This window comes from Ambystoma mexicanum, chromosome 4p (genome assembly GCF_040938575.1).
Source record: "Ambystoma mexicanum isolate Mex_15411 chromosome 4p, UKY_AmexF1_1, whole genome shotgun sequence".
Lineage (NCBI taxonomy): Eukaryota > Metazoa > Chordata > Amphibia > Caudata > Ambystomatidae > Ambystoma > Ambystoma mexicanum.
Window position 1 is genome coordinate 301,118,205 of NC_090927.1, and position 19,129 is coordinate 301,137,333.

A 19,129-nucleotide genomic window follows, 5' to 3' on the forward strand; every position below is an offset into this window, starting at 1 on the left:
ATTCCCCGTCATCAGGCTGGGAATTCCTGGTTACTTTGACTTTGGAATTTTCCTATGGAAATACTTGACACCTTGAGTGTCCCATCAACGACGTTGTGGGTGCTTTTGGTACCCACCAGCGGGGCGTCTAGGGTATAGCTCATCCCCTGCAGCTTCCCCTCAGATTTCAACCGTCTTCCGAGTTGTTGGGATTCCTTGCGTTTCTCTCCTGAGAGAAAATGTATACCTCTTTGAAAATTAACTTTTTCTTCAATATTCATCATCCAGTGCAACCGACGTCAACATAAACACAGTTCCTGTTCCAACCATGGACGCTTCAGGACCCAAGAAGTCCTTGTTTAGGCAGTGCGACACTTGCGGCCTAAAAAATGTGTATGAGGGGGACAGGCACACGGAATGTCTTTACTGCCTCTACCCGAACCATTCCGCTGATGGCTGTGACATCTGCCAGGGTTTTGCCAAAAAAAACCTTAAGGACCGGAACTGACGGCTAATCTGCTGGCTCAGTGAAGGAGTCTATCCGGCGTCTGAGGTGGCAGAGCAACCCCTCCCTCTGACAAGAGGTCACTGTAAAGACAGAAGTCCAGATCTGAGAAGCCGGTGGCCAAGAAAAAAAAGACAGGTGAGGCAAAATCGTTCTCTGGGCACAATAAGGCCAAACACTGTTTCACTGTAAAGAAACCAGCAATTAGTGGCACAGGGTTCCATACCGGTCCAAACACTCTTTCAAGGGCCCATTGACGAAAGCACGTCAGACAAGCCAACGGAGAAAGGCGCTCACCCATCGTCAAAATCCGCACACGCGATGGACAAGCACAGAGCCAAGTCGGCTACAAAGTCCTCCTCAACTTCGTCATTGAAAAAGTCTACCTCGACGAGTGGCAAAAAACACTACTCGTCGGAATCTTGAAGATCCTCCTCCGGCCATGAGGGTCGAGACACCTGTCGACAGCAAAATCGTTGTCGAGGTCTACTCCGACAGCACCATCGACGACGTCATCAACAACGATGACAGCATCATCAAAGCATCTACGGCTCGTCTGTCGTGGACTAACACTTCCACGACAGCCACTTCGACAACCACCTCGTCGATGACCAAAAAGAAATCGTCTGCTGAAAAGCTTTCGTGCCAGTCGACCACCGCGATGGAGATTACTGACAGGAGGCAAAACATATTGTCCCCTAAGGTTATTTTGAAAACCCCAACAGGGTCCACGATGCTGCACGACCAGGCTCCCCTGGGAATTTCTCCCATAAAGTACCCAGATAGCATGCCAGAAGACATTTTGCAGCATGAGATTACATCAGATTTTGAGCCTCCACCAGAGGAATGTCCATGTGTCTTTGAATCAGATCCTGAAGAAGGAACTTCTGATCCTCCTATCCAGGGACCATCTAGAGAGGAAGACACCCCTACGGTTTCAGACACCTACTCTGCCATCAACACCTGCTTGAATAGGCGGTATGCATACACAATACCCCCTTATAAACCCAAAATCAATGCTTTCCCTGCAGGTCCTTAAAACACTGAAGTCTCTTTTGGGACAGCTTGATGCTAGGTTTCCGCTCTCTCAAGCTCAGACAATTCAGCCTTACAGGAAACCTCAAGTTACCCCTCAACATCGAAGGGATCCAACCCATCCCTGTAGGGAACAGGGTGTACTCCCTAGGATTCAAACACCTCCACATACGAGAGGGCGCGAAGATCAGGAATTGATTGACTCGGACCAGGACACTGATACGAGGGATTCAAGTTCCACCACCTCCCCGTCTCCGCAGAGAGCAGATACATGGGACACAGATCCTGACCAAGATGCGTAGGGTAGCCCGGCTCAACCTTTGCCCCGAGATGACATTGGGGTGTTTCACTCCATGATGGCTAAGGCATCCCAGAAGTTTTGTCTGATTCCAGATGAGGAAAAGAAAGATTGTTTCCTCTTCGACCACATGAGTAACCGCAGGAAGGCAGTCTTTTCCATACCCATTCTGGATCACGTTTGGCAGAAGCAGCCTCCGTATTCGAAGTATCCTTTTAGAGAGCCAGTGGTTAATGGGAGACTGGAGAACAAATGTGAAGCTCCAGACACAACACTGAAATGCCTCACCTCGCAACCTGCTCCGCAGTCAGTTGTGACAGTGGCAGCAAGCCGCAAGACTAGAACGCAGCTTAAGTATGCTACACCGCTGGACAATGAAAACCTGGAAAATGGATGCCTTTGGAAAAAAGGTTCTCACCATTGGGGCAACAGTAAAAGCGGCTAATTCCCTGGCATTGGTTGCTCGATATGATTGAGAGATGTGACATCATCTGGCTCCTTTATTGGAAAACTTGCCGGAACAGCAGAGAAAGGAGGCATGATGATGGTGCGCGAAGGGGAAGTAGCCTCGAATCACAGCATAAATATTGCTGTAGACCTTGCCAAAACAGGGTTTAAGCAAATTGGCAATGGAGTAGTCATTAGACGCCAAGCATGGCTACGTGGCACCGTTTTCATCCAGAAGTGCAACACAGTCATCGATATGTCGTGTGAAGGGGAAAATCTGTTTGGGAACATAATTGATGAGGCCCTTAAAGCCATGGAGGCTGACTCTGACATGGCTAGGTCTCTTACAGCCCATCGGGGCAGGTGGCTCTTTCGCTCCTTTCAAGGAGCTTCAGGTAATGCAAGATTCTCAGCTTCTAGAGACAGGAACTATGGTAGACCCGGATATTATTCTCAGGGCTACAAGCAGAATTACCAATTTTCCCGGCGCAACAGAGAATACCGTCCAGGGCAACAAAAGCAGGGATTTGCCACCTCACAAAGAGGTAGGCAAAATCAGGCACAACAATGGCTGCCTCAGGGACACACAGTTCGGGGGCAATGTGGCGTTCTACCTCAACGAGTGGCAAACAGTAACGAACGACAGGTGGCTGCTAGATGCAATCCAGTACGGCCACTTATTGGAGTTCAAGTGCACACAAATCCTGATACCTCCCATAAAGGATCTCACCCGCACCATCAGGTTTTACAGCACGAGATACGCCAACATGCTAAGGAAAAAGAGTCACTGAAAGAGTTCCTCCCTCAACAAGGGGAAAGGGAGTATACTCCAGGTACTTCATCAAAAAAACTGACAGGAAGTGGCACCCTATTCTGGTTTTCCGAAAACTAAACAAGAATATCACAAAGCAAAATTTCAAAATAACGCTCCAGGAGTTCATAAAAGCCGTTCAGCCCCAGGAATACCTCGCGGTCTTAGATCTCAAGGATGCATACTTCCACGTGCCAGTATATCCAAGGCACCGAAAGTACCTCGGATTCGTAGTCTTGAGAAAGCCATTATCAGTTTCGGGTACTGCCTTTCGGCCTGAAATCGGCACCCAGAACATTCACAAAGTGCCTGGCACCGGTTGCAGCCTTCCTCCAAAAACAGGGCTACCACGTCTACCCGTACTTGAATGGTTGGCTGGTCCGAGGGTCAACGTACCAACAAGCTTTATCCTCTCTCAACCAAACAGAAACGCTGCTCCAACAATTGGGCTTTACAATAAATTATACAAAATCCTGCACAGTTTCCTCAAGGAACCTGGTTTTCCTGGGTGCTCAATTACTTAAAGGCTAGAGGCTGGTCAGACCCTATTCGGAAAGAATCCAGAAATTGATAACACTAGCAAATTCATTCACACCAAACAAGCGAGTCACGGTCCGTGCATAGATGGCTCTCCTGGGGACCATGTCCTCTTGCATTCTGCTTATTCCCCACTGCCGGCTACACAAGCCGCCAATGCAAATGTTTCTGGCTACCAGATGGCCCCAAACCCGGAGTTCCTGGTCAGACAAAGTAACCATCTCTCAGGCCCTGTCAAACACACTGAAATGGTGGATTTACCCCTGCAGCACCGCGAAAGGAATGCCCAATAGAGCCAAACTATCGTCTTACCATTGTGACCGGTGCCTCCCAGGTGGGATAGGGCACTCATTTGGACAAGCACCAAGTCAAAGGCCTCTGGACCCCCGAGGAAGCCGTCCTCCACATCAATGTGCTGGAATTACGATCAGTGCACTGGGCTCTAAAATCCTTTCTTCCTCTAATCGAAAATTCAGTGGTTTGCGTCCTCACTGAGAACACAACCACAATGTTTTATCTATGAAAACAAGGCGGAACACGATCACAGACCTTGTCCCAGAAAGCACAGACCAGATTTTCCACTTGCCGGGGATGCAGAACAAGCAAGCAGACACCCTCAGCACAGATTCCTTGCAGATACACGAGTTGCAACTGCACAGCAACCAGATAGCCAATATTCTCTAAAGATGGGTCATCCCCCTCTAGACCTGTTCGCCAGTCCCGACAACAAGCAGTGCCAGAAGTTTGCCAGCTGGATTCTGCATCCTGACTTGCAGGGGGATGATTTAAATTCCCTTGGAACGGCTTGTTTGCTTACGCGTTCCCTCTGTTTCCGCTCATCAGGAAAATGATACAGATGATATGCAAAGCCTCCATTCGAACCTTTGCCAAAAACACGCATCAAATTGCTAACGTGGAAGGTGGCTTTTTAAGTGACCATTACGTCCTCTAGACGGAGCTGCAAGATTTGGTTGTAGACCCTCCGTACTTGGATAAGTTTTTTTTTAAATTAAATTTATTTTTATTTTCCAATGAAACAATACAACACAGTGTCATTAACGCAGCAATTATATGATTACATTAACTTCCCTTTTCCCTCCCACCCTACCCCCCCTTAGACCAAAACCACATAAGTGGGCTGCAGTGTTAACACGACGGGGTTCAATGCTGGCTGTCCGAGTCTTCTCCGGAGGGGCTGTTATCAATGCTATAGAACAGTGACGTGGTGAGGGCCACCCATTGTAAAAGGTCGTCGGAGGTGCCTGTGCTTTGTTGTCGTTGCGCCAGTTCCCATGCCCTTGTTTCGGCTGCAGACCATCTTTGTAGGTCCGCCCACCAAGTCGTGATGCTGGGGGCTACGGGGCTCTTCCAGGCCATCGCGATGCGACGTTTGGCCAAAATGTACATTAGGTCCTTAAGCCTGTTCAGGGGCCTGTTCTTCTTGCTCCTAGGGCATGAGCCCAGAATGCATGCCTTGGGTGATTGCACGTCCAGTGTGATGTTTGCTTCGGCTGCTTTTTCATTGATCAGGGCCCAGAAGGCGTATATGACCGGGCAGCCCCAGAACATGTGAGACATTCCGGCTGAGAGTTCTTGGCATTTGGGGCAAGGCACGGCGCCCGTGCTACTGAATCTGGAGATGACGTCCGGGGTGAGGTAAGCCCTATGGATGATGTGGAACTGAATGAGTTGAAAGCGGGCGTTCCTGGATACCTTTTTGTGGTAATATGTTATGGTCTCCCACTCTTTGTCCCCAACCGGAGTGCCGAGTTCCTGTTCCCATTTTGCCTTGCTTTTAAGCTCTTGTTGCGAGGCACTGTTGAGCATGGTCTCATAGAGCCGCGAGGTTTCGTGACCGCCTTCTGCCATGCTCAGCAGGTTCTCAATAGCCTCGTGTCCAGTATTGGGGGTCTCTCTCTCGGGCCAACGTTTCTTGAGGTTTTTCACTGTCGCTCCATGCAGGAGAAATTGGCCTGGTGGCATTCCTGCAGTCTCTTGCAGTTCCTCGAAAGGTAGGATGCCATGATCGTCTAGTAGGTCTCCCAAGGTGGCGATGCCGAGGGGTTCCCATAGGTTCCTGATCGCCTTCTGGTCTGCTGGTCTGGTCGACATGGTGGCGGCTATCGGGATCTGGGGGGAGAAGGGGTCGGCCACTTTGGCGAGCATGCAGGCTCTTCTCCAGATCTTGGTGCCTAGCGTGATTAGGTATGGATTTTGTTGTTTTGCGTCTGGCTTGATCCAGATTAAGTCCCTTAGCAGCGTCTGGGGGTCTGAGGGTCGTAGTAGGCGTGTGTCCGAGGTGGGATCGTCGGCCATCCACTGGATCACATGTTTCAGCTGGCCTGCTAGGTAATAGAGTTCGAAATTGGGTATTTTGAGGCCTCCTTTGTCGTACGGTCTTTGCATTATATCTAGGGCGACTCTGTGTCTTCCTTCGTGCCATAGAAATGTTCTGCAGAGTTTGTTTAACTCATTGAAGTATTGCTGGGGGATGTTGTACGGGACATTGGTGAAGAAGTACATTAGTCTCGGCAATGCTACCATTTTGAGGAGTCCCGCCCTGCCTGCCACTGAAAGGGGCAATTTGCTCCAGAAGTCCATCGATTTAATCAAGCCAGCTTTGGCGTTCTGTGTTCAGTGCATGTTCAATTCTGGGGTCGCTGTGGATCTTGATGCCTAGGTATTTAAAAGAGGTGGGCTCCCATTTGAGGGTTAGTGCGGGGAGGTGTTCAACCTTGGTGTTGCTCAGGGTGGCTAGAGGGTACAGGCAAGACTTGTCGTGGTTGATTTGGATCCCTGTGCATCTTTGAAACCCCCTCAATGTCTCCAGTATGTAGGGCAGTGTGTGTTCGGGGTCCTTAAGGTAGAGGAGCATGTCGTCGGCGTACATGGAAACTAGGTGGGTCACCCCATTTATTGTTATGCCCCCGTCACCGTACTCCTGCCTGAGGAATGCAGCTACTGGCTCAATGGCTAAAATGTAAAGTAAGGGGCAGAGGGGGCAACCCTGTCGGGTCCCTCTGAAGAGGTTCCATTTGTCAGAGAATGTGTGATTGGTTTGCACCCTGGCCGTTGGGTCTGTGTTGGTGAGTTTGACCCACTTTAAGAAAGCTGGGCCGAATCCCATCTTGGCTAGTGTGGCATGGAGCCATTTCCACCGGACCGAGTCAAAAGCTTTGGGGGCGTCCAAGGACGCCAACGCGCATCTATCCGGTCCTCCCTCGGTGCTATATATGACGTGGTGCAGCTTGCGCAAGTTTTCCGTAATGGATCGACCTTGCACGCACCCGGTTTGATCTAAGTGGATCAGGTGTGGGATGACGGCCTGTAGTCTCCTTGCCATTAGTGCCGTTAGTATTTTATAGTCCACATTTAGCATGGACAAGGGCCTGTATGAGCTGCAGTTAGTGCTGTCTTTGTTGGGTTTCAGCAGGGGAATGATGGTGGCCTCGCGCATGGAGTCAGGGAGGCGGCCCACCTCGTATGCCTCGTTGTATACCTGGGATAGTAGTGGTGCTAGTAAATCTTCGTAGGTCTTGTAAAATTCCCCGGGAAGCCCGTCCGGCCCTGGTGTCTTCCCTGAGGGTAGTGACCTGATGGTCGCCGCAACCTCATCTGGAGTGATGGGGCCGTCCAGGGACCCCGCCACATGTTCCTCCAAGTGGGACAACTCAATGGTGTCGAGGGCGTCCTCAATGTCCCTGTCAGTGGGAGGAGTGGGGTCTGAGTATAGGGCCTGATAGTAATCTTTGAACGCTAGGTTAATCTCCGCTTGGGTGTGGGCGTAGGAGCCGTCTATGCTCTTGATTTGGCAAATGGGTGATCTGGGGGTCTCGCGCTTGTATAGCCACGCTAGCAGCTTACCAGGTTTATCCCCAGGGCGTGGTTTCTGGCGGTGTAACTCGCGTAGCTCAGTTTCCCCAGGGTCTCCCAATGTGTTAGGCAAGCTTGCTTAAGCTCTATTATTTTGTGCCTATGGGCCGGGTCAGGGGATGGGGTTGCCTCCAGGACTTTCAGCTCTGTTTCGGTATGTGCAAGCAGGGCAGTAGTGTGTCTCTGGGCTCCCCCGGCGGCAGCAATCATTTCTCCCCTCATTACGACTTTGTAAGCTTCCCATGCTGTGCGTATGTGTTGAACGCTGTCTGTGTTAGTTTGCCAGTAGTCTATTGTGCCTTGCCTGATTTGCTCATTGAAAGCGTTGTCTAGCAGTGCCTCGCTTCTGAGTTTCCAGGTCGGAATAGGAGGCCTGGGGGTCGTTGATGTCCATGCGGTAATCAAGGGGGAGAGGTCTGATAGCACCCTGGCCAGGTATTGCGTGTTGTTGAACCGAGCCGTCTGTTCCTCGCTCACAAATAGGTGATCGATTCTGGTGTGGACTTTATGTGGAGGCGAGTAGAAGGAATAGGCTCTGGTATCAGGGTGCTGGGTTCTCCATAGGTCTTTCAAGGCGAATTGGTGTGTGAGGGAGTTTAGTATTTTGGCGGGTGGGGAGGGGCTGGTATGCTTGTTGTCCGATCTGTCCATGCGGGGATCTAGGGTGCAATTGTGGTCGCCTCCCCATATTATTATGGCTTTGCTATTCGGGCTCAGGCGGGTGTATAGTGAGCGAAAGAAGACGGTGGCGTCGTGATTGGGGGCGTAGGTGCTGATCAGACAGAGGTCCCTACCTTCTATGGTGCCTTGCATCAGGGCTATTCTGCCTTCATTGTCTGTTTTGGTGTGGGTCAGGGTGAAGGGGATGGAAGGAGCGATCCATATCAAGACTCCCCTCGCATAGGAGGAGTACGTGGAGCCTATCAGGGTTCCCCTCCAGGCTTTGGCTAGCGCTGCTAGTTTAGGTGTGTTAAGGTGGGTCTCTTGCAACAGAGCGATACCTACTTTATGGCGCTTCAGAAAGGAGTGAATGCGGTGCTGTTTAACATAACTGTTTAGGCCCCTTACATTCCAGGACATTATTTTGATGTCGTCAGCCATGGTCTGTAAACGAGTGTGTTTCTGTGGGTGGGTCACAAGGCAGCCCCATGGTGTGTTCTAGTTTCCGGGGTGTCCCGGGCCATCCACCGACGATACTGCCGCCAGTGGTCTTGGTCTGGTCCCTGTGTAACTTCAACTGGGTTCCCTGCTTGGGGCTCCCTTCCCTATGAACGTACGTTTTTAACTCTACTGCTAACAAAACGCGTCTAGCGAGGTTTCCCTCGTTCTGACTTCCCCGTTTCTGCTCCATTAGGCCTAGGCCCCATGGTGCCCTACGGGCGGGTAAACTACCCAAACGGTTCCTGGGGGCAGGAGTGGTGCAACTTCTGGTGGTGCAACTGTGCAGTGTCTCGTGTCTGGATTGGCTCCTGATGCATCATTATCGCCGCTTTAGTGGTATGATATAATAATTCTAGTGGGCGCTGCCTGGGGGAGGTTCTTCGTGATTTTGGTTGTTGAGGTGTGCGCCCCTTCGGTTCAAGGTCTGGCACCTGCTCCCTGTCCATCCATTCACTGACCTCTTCAGGGGTCTCAAATAAGTAGGCTCTGTTGTTGTGCAGGATTTTCAATCTGGCCGGGTATAGTAGCATATAACGCAGGCCTGCGTTCTTCAGTCTGGCTTTGATGTGATTGAATTGGGCCCTACTCCTCCGGACTTGTAGGGTGCAATCTGGGTAAATGGCGATCTTCGCAGAATCACGCAGTTTGATGCCGCCCTGTCTTGAGAAGGAAAATGGTTTCTCTATCCCTGTAGTTAAGCACTTTGGCTATGATGGGTCTAGGCGGGTTTCCCGAGGGTGGCCGCTTGGTGAGGGATCGGTGGGCTCTCTCAATGGTGAAGCCTTGTGATAGTTTCCCTGCTCCAATTTCGTGTATGAGGAGGTTTTCGACATAGTTTGTGGGGTCATTACCTTCGATACCTTCAGGCAGGCCAATAATTCTGATGTTGCTTCTGTGGGCTCTCCCTTCCGCCTCCTCGGCCCTGTCTTCCAGGTCCTTTACCTTCTGTGTTAGGGCGTCAACTTCTTTCTGGAGTTGGGTCTTTGCTTCGGTGTTGACTCGCACCTGGGTTTCTAATGCTTCAGTTCTGCAGGCTATGGAGCGCACGTCCTGCCTCATGAGGTTCAGATCGATGGCTACAGCGTCAATTTTATTTTCCATGGTTTTCTGGAGCGTCATGATGGCCTCTAATAGCTGCGAGTTAGCCGGTTCAGAAGTCTCCGCGCTCGATGTCTCCCTGATGGCAGCGTCAGCATCTGGTCCGTGCGACCCAGTGGCCGTAAAGGACTCCATTGTGGTCTGTCTGTTTGTTTCGGGCACTTTTGGTTGACATAGCCCTGGGTGTGAGCGGGCCCGCAGGGTCCCTTCAAAGGCTTCTTGGCGGCGGTTGAGGCTGCATGCCCCTCTGCGGCGCAGCCTCCAGGGCTATCCGGGCCGGTCAACGACCTGTGCTTCCCTCTATGAGAGGTGAGGTGTAGTTTGGTGTGGGCGGTGAGGTACTTGAAGCAGACAGGGCCTCAGCGGTGTATGCGCCTTGTAAGGGGAGCTCCTTAAATTCAAATTGGTGGGGAGGCCTTCAGTATCAGCGCTATCCGTGTGCCCAGGGTGTGCAGGCGGTGTGCTGCGTCAGTTTACGAGGTAGCGCCGGTCCCGCAAGCCGCTGGGTGTCACTTTGCCTCTTGTGCCCGGGTTGCGGGATGCAATCACAAATTGGTGTTGGTGAACCTGGGCATTGCCGGAGATGTTGGCATACTGGCACAGCGTGGAGGCCGCAATGGTCGTAGGCCCCACCTCTCCCACTCCAGCGCCTCTGTCCCCTTATGACTGGGGTCGGTGGTGGTTAAGGCCTTCAGTGGCCTAGCTAGTTTCTCCGGGCCTCGCGACTCAACGCCCAGTGCCGGGCAGAGTAAGCAGTCTCAGGGAGAGCCCGCGGCGGGGCTGGGGGGCCTGCACTTTATGTGTATGGGTATGGGCAGCGCCAGTGGTGTCTGCGGGGCCCTCTCCTCCCCGCTCCTCACCTTGGATCCGTGGGTCATGCAGCCGGCTCTCTCGGTGGGACTGCTCGGGGCCGATCGGGATGCAGTAACTTCCATCCGGGCCAGCGGAGTGCGGTTCGCCGTCTCGGGCAGTGCGCGCCTCTTCTCCTGGGACCTCGGAGGCGACGCCGCAGTGGCGACCGCAGGGGTCCGCTCCACTCCTCCTCGCCTCCGCAGCGCGCTGGGTCGGGGCCGCAGTCAGCCCGGGGGAGCCTCAGGACGACTCCAGCCTCTTTCTCACCGCTTCGGTGGGCTGCGCAGGCCGCTCTCCGCTTTGGCGCTTCTTATCCGCGGCCACTGCCGACGGCTTCTGTTCCGGCTCGACTCCCCCTCGTTTCGGCCTCCACTCAGAGGGGCTGCCTGGTCCTGATCGCAGGTCTCAGCTTCCACCGCAACTGGAGGGGGCCTCAGGGCCGGCAGGGTCGCACGGTCTCTGTGTGATGGGGAGGCTCCAGCAGAGAGACGGAGCCCTCCGCAGCCGCCATTTTCTGGTCGCGGCGAATCCTTTCTTCACGGCGCGACGGGCTCGTAGTGGGTCGGAGCGGCGTCAAACTTCTGCCTCAGGTGCCCCAGCCTTACGCCTACGGTCAGGTTGATTTTCTGCAGTTTAAGTGCCGGAGGAAATTGTAGTTAGCGGCGGATCACTGATCGTATTATGCGGAGCAGCTTAGAGCACGTCTGTCCTACATGGCAGTTGGCCACGCCCCCCCCTCTGTACTTATGGTTCATGAGAGACAAGGTGGTACTTTCCACTAATCCTGATTTCATCCCTGAAGTACCTTCAAAGTTTCATAAAAATGCAATCTTAATTCTGCCCACATTCTTTCAAAATGCCACTTCACCAGCAGTAAAGGCCCGGCACTCTCTAGACATCAAAAGGGCATTGAAATATTATTTGGATCGCACAAAATCTTTCAGGGTGACTAAGGAGCTGTTTGGCTGTTTATCCCCTTTGGTCCATTCAACAAGGGATCATCCATATCAATACAGTGCATTTTTAGATGGGTTTCATCTAAAATCTCCTTCTGCCAATCTAAGGCCAATAAGCCGTTGCAAACGACTCCCAGAGCACACTCCACTAGAACCTCGGCTGCCTCGGCGGCTCTCTGGTCTGGAGTACCCATCAGAGATATTTGCTAAGCGGCAACATGGGCTGTACCCAACAAATTTAACATGCACTGCTGCTTACATCAGCAACACGCTGAGGACGTACAGATGGGACGATCAGTTCTGCAACGGCTCTTTCAGTAAGGTAAGCCCTGTAGCTTCCGGGTTGTTTTCCTTTCTCTACTTGCGTATGTATTCTTCACGTATTAACGCAGACAATTTTAAAGTATCTCATCTGTGTTTGCCAGGTTTACCACCACCTAACATGTATACTGCTACAAAATCTATTCACAGCATGTGAATCCATGTGAGATACAATTCTGGAGAAGGGAGTAGTGTCTTACCTGTAACTCCATTTCTCCAGCGTTGGTATCTTTCATGGATTGACATGCACCCTCCAGTCTACCCCTTACAGGCAAACATCCTCTTCAGGGGGATATCCTCCAGCTGGAGTGGTTACAATCTGAGGGAAGCTGCTGGGGCAGAGCTATACACGTGTCATCCTGTTGGTGGGTACCAAAAGCACCCACAACGACGTTGATGGGACACTCAAGGTGTCAAGTTTTTCCATAGGAAAATTACTAAATCAAAGTAACCGGGGATTCCCAGCCCGACGACAGGGAATATTCACAGCATGTGCATCCATGAAGTATACCAGCGCTGGAGAAATGGAGTTACAGTTAAGAAACAACTCCCTTCTTAATCGTGCGTTTTTCTCCACAGAATGACCAAACTCTATAATAAGTGCTCATTGAGGATTTCAAAGACAGATGAACATGACCATTGCATGCAGTGCTTGAGATACTGCCAGGGCAGCAAAAAGTGAGAGGCTTTTTGCAGCCGAATCTCCAATTGCAGGTGTTCCAAGGGGTAGAGGAAATATATATATTTCTGAGGCTTGTGGATATATATTACATGGCCCGCTGTAGCGGGCTTGTAGTTATTGTTAAGTTGCTAAACCCATAGGAAGATCACTTTGTCGGCGGCTTATAACTTCGCTCTCCCTGGAGGAATCCTCACCAAACTTTGCAAAAAAAGTATATGGCCGGCTCTGAATTATTTCACCAAGTTGTATGAGGTTTCGGGCAGGGGGGCGCAAAGCTATGGGGGGGTCCCACATTTTTTTTTCCATAGACTTTTCCATAGACTGACTGGGCAAAAAATTTGCGCACGGCTACAGCCCGAACGGCTGGACGGATTTTCACCAAATTTACAGCAGTAGCGGGGGCTTCGGTCAGAAAGCGTACTTTTGTGTGTTTTGTGCGTTTGTTGTGTTTGGTGGAAATCGGACCAGTATTTCTGTTGCTCAAAAAATGTGTGATATCTGGGTCCGCTCATTAAGCCCATAGCACAATAACTGAAACCAACTGTATACACCTGCCTGTAAAAATGTATATCTACCCACTGTAAGTACTACTAAGAATTGTCTGACCCTGTAACCCTTATATATGATCTGTTAAAGGCATTAAGTATCATCAATGTTTAATTCCGTAACCGCATGTATATAACTTGTATAATTAAGATTCAAAACTGTTATGATTACAAATTTGCCAATATGCACCATCTAAGTACCAAGTTATCCAGTATCAATGAAGTACCAAGTATTCTTGTAACCTACGCCGTGATACCCTAGGGTCTGGGCGTATAACCAAATGTAATAAATAAAATAAATTGGATGCGGCAAGTGGTTGGCTGGAGGGAAGCGTGCTGTGCGTCAATGTTTTTGGGAAACGCAGCCATGGTGTATCGGAGGATAGTGCCGCGCCTCAAGGGGTTGCAAAACATGGTTTGCAGGATCAGGTGGGTGAAAGAGGGCGAAGCAAAGAAATTGGCAATGTGTTGTGCTGTAGCTTAGGGCTGTCGTGGTTATGTTGACTTTGTGCGTTAGCATTGTTTAATGACGGTGGGTTTGTGGCAAAATGTTCCCATGCTTGTCTGCCTTGTGTTGTAGTGGTTGTGGGTAAGGAGTACCCTTTTCAGTGTATGGTCAGAGTCCGCAGGCCTCCCCTTGTACCCATGCGTTTCTTCGCATATGTTCACCAGGGGCAGTGTTACCAGGCAGCACGTAGTGGCGTCCTACTGATGCTTTTATTGTGATTACGCATAGGGCAGCCAGGTGCGGCAGTCGTCCGACTGCTCCATTTCTCTCACTTGCAGTCCTCCCCACCAGTGCTGTGCCCTTCACACTTACAATGGCCTTCTTAATAGAAAGGAAAAGGCACATACACAATCAGTAGATATTAAGATATCAATCTTTATTAGCAGACATTCATAGCCACTATTCGGAAAGGGAAGGGGGACCAGAAACAGATACATATGCTGGGGATTTTCCCATTTCAACAAGCTGCTGGTGAGGGGAAGACGGGATTGAGGTCTCATCGAAGCGTCTCTCATGACACGCAATTTGCAGGGAAGGGGGGGTTGGGAAATGGGGAAGGCAGGCATGTGAAAGTCGGACAGTGATAACTGATTTTCCTCATTATATGTTCTTCATCCATTTTGGCATCCAGGCGGTCTACTTGTATATGTCCAACATTTACTTCCGTTTTGGTGGCCGTATGTTCCTGTGGAAAAGATGCCGCTTCTGGTGTACTCCTTTGCATTCCCGTATGTTCTGTTAAAAGAAAATAAATGTGGTCAATGTACATGAAGCACTACATTGTAATTGTTTTAATCTTGCCACCGCGTTCCCTACCTATGGGTTTTTTTATTTGATTTTACATTTGTATAGCGCACAAAACAGCCCATAGGCATTGTGGCGCTGTTACTTGAGGGGAGCTTAGTTACAGGGGTTACAAGTGGGATAGTCATAAATAGCATATGGCATTCAGTACATTTATACATGGGTATCATAGATGAGGTACATTTATGCATAGATATCATAGCATTTAGTACATTTGTACATGGATATCATAGATAAGGGTACATTATGAAGGTTAGCATGAATTACATAAGAATAATGTGAGGTTCGTTATGTGAAATAGTGTGGTCTCCATGGCCTTTCGGAATGCTAGGAGTGATTCTTCTGCTCGGACAGTTGGTGGAAGGGCATTCCAGTGTAACGCTCACCCGATTCCCGTAGAGGCGCCGGTCTTGACTGGGCGTATACCGTATCTTCAAAGGTGATGTGTAACACACGGCTGGCTCTTTGGGCTGGACCTCTGTGCACTGTATGTCTAACTCGAAGGGTAAGATGTCTGCAGATAGAAAATATGGGATTAAGGAACTGGGTTATTGAATGTCTCTCTCTTCTTCCCTTTCTCTTCTCCTGTAGAACCCCAAAGGTTAACGCTCTCACCTTAGGTAAGTGAACGCCGTGCTCTCCATCTGCCTCGGGGCAGGGTGCTGTAACCAGTTTCTTCACTGGATAAGGGGAGCAGGCCTCTTGACTTCAGAGGACTGCTGTCCGTCGTTTACTGCACGAACGGTAAGTTTCGAGTAATTCTAATGTCTTTAAAGTCTTTAGTAATGATGTTTCTTGTTTTGCAGGGTTCCGGCGATGGCGGATGACGGGCTGAAGTGAGTTGAAGATGGAGCCCGTGTGATGAATAGAAGCGCCTGGAAGCACGTAAGTAAGCGCTTGTTGCCTGCTTCACAATGCGCTCTAACTGTCTTTTTATTTTGCAGGTACAAGTTCGGAGCGGCTGCAGGGTGCCGGAATACCCACTGGGTTAGATGTGGAAAGGAGTAATGGGACGTGAGTATTAAAGTTCCCCAATGTCTTTAAACGCACCTTGTTTTGTCTTTCAGATGCGGGATGCAGCGCCGAAGGCCTCCGGAGCGTGCGAAGAGTTGGTAAGCTTTTGTCTTTCAGATGCCGGAATGCAGTGTGAAGACCTCCGGAGCGCACGAAGAGTAGGTAAGCCTTTGTCTTTCAGATGCCGGAATGCAGCGCGAGGCGTTGGTGACAGCCGATGGACCAGGTAAGTGAAGAGCTGTCACTGAAGACCGTAATGCTAACCTGTTCTTTCTTGTCTTTATAGGTGTTGCTGAGGACTGAATTCAGGATGGTAAGCCTTTTTCCTTAGGCCCAGGATCAGATGCAGAAGACACGATGAGCGTTCTGCTGCAGAGGATGCAGAATAACGTAAAGCAAGATTCATCCATCGGGTGTGGTTTAAATAGCCTCCTGTAGTGCTTAGGTGTCTCCTTCCACAGCCACGCCTAGGTAAGAAAAGAGTTCCTGCTTTCCAGAAGAGTTCCAGTGTTCTGAATCTAAGGAGTGGCTCCTGCCCCACCCAACAGGAAAAGTAGTTCCAAACAGAAGAGGATCAAAGGCTCAACTGGCAGGCAAGTAAGCAGCATGGTCTGCTGCAGGTAAGTCCACCCAAGCATTATGAGCCCGGCGCTTCCAGTGCTGGGACTGGGCATATTTATGAGCCTGGTGCCACTGGCGCCAGGACTGGGTCCAAAAGGTCCCAATTGGGAGTGGTTGGCACTCGGAACCTGGGTTATGGATCTGCTTCCAAGGGTTTTGGGAAAACCCTGACCTTTTGGAAGCAGAGATCATGACATCCAGTGAAGGGGTGCTAGGTTGGGAAGCTGGCGCCTCCTGCTCTAGCTCTTTTTTACCAAGGGCATTGTTAGCATATTTGAATACGGTGTTCTTGTTGGCCTGGTTGAGGTAGATGGGTGAATCCTTTGTGATATGTAGGCAGTTGCTGAGTGGTGTATGCACTTGTGGGTGAGAGTGAGCGCTTTGAATATCACCCGTTCTTTTATTGGGAGCCAGTGCGCTAGCTTTCTGGCAGTGGATATGTGCTCTCTTTTGGAGATGCCTTTGGCTGCTCGAAAGGGCACTGTCCTGGATGACCTGCAGTTTTTCCAGGTTTTTTGTGGATGTCCCTAGGAAGAGTACATTGCAATAGTCCAGCCTTGCGCCCGTGATGGCTCTGGCTATGTTGGTGCAGATTTCTTTGGAGAGGAACGGCCTTACTGCGTTTAAGAGTTTGGCATGGTATGCTGCTGCGGAGGCTATGGCATTCACTTGTCTGGTCATAGATAGGTTGGAGTCCAGGTAGACCCCCAGAGTTTTCCCTCCGTCAGATAATGGGATCTTGATAGGGTCAATGTTGAAGTGGCTAAACTGTGTCAAGATTTTTGAGTGTGTCAGAGGATCCTACTAGGAGGAGGTCTGTCTTGTCAGAATTGAGGCACAGTCTGTTAGCTGCCATCCAGGCTTGGATGGTATTGTAAATATTGTTGAGGGTTGTGGCGTCTGTGTCATAGTTAGCTGTGAGAGTGATGAGGATCTGGGTATCGTCCACATAATTGGTGTAGGATATACCCAGAGCGTCAAGGATGAGGAAGAGTGGGCGGGTAAAGATGTTGTAGAGAGTAGGGGAGAGGCAGGAGCCTTGAGGCACTCCACATAGCATGAAGGTGGGTGAGGCGGCGGCTATGTCCGAGAACACTTGCATTGTTCTTCCTTGTAGGAAGGAGGTGATCCATGCTTTAGCGCCTGTGGAGAATTTAGCTGTGGCGGTGAGGTGATGGCATAGGACGGTGTGGTCAACCAGGTCAAAAGCCGCCGAGAGGTCCAGTAGGAGGAGCAGGCTGGCTTCCCTGATTCTCTGGTGTCGTCCATCTGTTTTTTTAGGTCTAATAGGGTGGTTTCTGTTCTGGGCTTGGGGCGGAAGCCGGATTGTCACAGCCCTAGGAGATTGTTCTCTTCAATGAATTGTTTCACCTGTAGGTAGGCTGCTTTGTCCAGTATTTTGCGTAAGAAAGGGACATTGGTGATGGGCCTGTAGTTGTTGGGGGATGTGGGGTCGAGGGTGTTTATTTTTTTTTTTAACAGAGGGCGGACCCATGCTTCCTTGAGGCAGGTAGGGACTTTCCCTGTGGCAAAGGAGGCGTTGACGAAGGCTGTCAGAAAGGGGGCGAGAGAGTCAGCACAGCACAATCCTTAATGATTGCGACAGGGCATGAGTCATCTTTGCAATTGGATGGTTTTATGGTTTTCATGAGGCTGATCATGTCCTGTTCATGGATGGCTTTGAAGGAGAAAGGTGCAGTGGTGTCAGGGGAGGCTCTGGGTATGGGGATGGGGGTGTTGGCGAGTGATTGTTGGGCGGTTTGGATTTTAGTTTGGAGGAGGTTAAGCTTGTTGCGCATGGCTGTTTGGATATTATCACACCACGCCTTGTCCTTAGTGAAGTTCAGGGGGGCAGGGCTGGGGGTCTCAAGTTCTCTGAATATGGAAAAGATTTCTTTCGTGTTGGATTTGGACTCCGTGATTCAGGATTCGAAGGAGTTAGCTTTGGCGCGAGTGATTGCTTTTTTGTACTCTCTTGAGAGTGTTTTAAAGTTAAGATTGTCAGCGTCAGAGCGGGAGGCTTGCCAGTGTGTTAGTGCGTCCCGTTTTTTAGTACGGAGTTCGATGAGATCTGGAGTATACCAGGTGTTACCGTGACTAGTGGGTTTGGCTTTGCAGGGTTTGAGTGGGGCAATAGAGTCTACTGCTGATTTGATGGGAGTGTTATAGGCTAGGGCAAGGGCCTCTGGTTCCGTGGAGAAGGGTGGTCTGAAGGATGGTCCTTGTAGGAATGGAAGAAATCTTCCTTTGTAAATTGGCGGGAGCTTCCTGCTAGGGTAGGTAGTAAGGGGGTACATGGGTGAGTGGAGGTTTTGGTGGTAGGGATGCCAAATGTGATAATATGGTGGTCCGACCAAGGGGGGAGGACAGTTGTGATGGGCAATCCAGTCCAGTGTCCTGCCATGGGTATGAGTGGGGTTGGTGATGGTGTTGCAGAATCCTACGGTCTGAAGGGTTGGGTTGAGTGCTTTGGCTGCTGGGCCCTTGGTGTCGTTAAGGTCGCCAAGTAAGATGGCTTTGGAGGGTTTCCTTAAGTTGTCTGAGAGGAGGTGGATGAGGGAGGCCTGGAAGTCACCTATGGGGCCTTGGGGGTGGTATACAAGGTGAATAGTAATGGTGCATTGGTGGGAGAGGTTGAGTTTTTGTTAAAAGTAGTCACTGTTGTTGTTCATGGTTTTGTCAACCTTCCTGATTGAGAGGGAGTCTTTGGCTATGAGAGCCACGCCACCCCCTTTAGAGGGGCGGTCTTGCCTAGTGACTGAGTAGCTTGTGGGGAGAGCCATGCACAGTGTAGGGCCTGATGCTTCATGTAGCCATGTTTCGGTCACCATAAGGAGGTCTAAGTTATGCAAGATTATGATGTCATGAATGTCTAGAGCGTGTGCGTTGATAGAACGGGCATTGACCAAAGCGCATTTAAGGTGGGGTTCAAGTGGAGTGGCATTCAGTACAACATTTGCAATGGTGACAGTGGGGGTCACATTTTCAGAGGTTATAGGCATAGAAACAGTGGGTTACTATGCTCATTCATTTCGCCATGCGGGAAATTCTCCTCCAGCCATTCTAGGGTGGTAGCCATTGC

At 50.4% G+C, this 19,129-nt stretch overlaps 1 protein-coding gene across 7 annotated transcripts in view; it reads left to right on the forward strand.

Moving 5' to 3' along the window:
- ITSN2 (intersectin 2) overlaps positions 1-19,129 on the forward strand; it is a 2,589,317-nt gene that overhangs the window by 879,796 nt on the left and 1,690,392 nt on the right. The gene's annotated exons all lie outside the window — the stretch shown is intronic.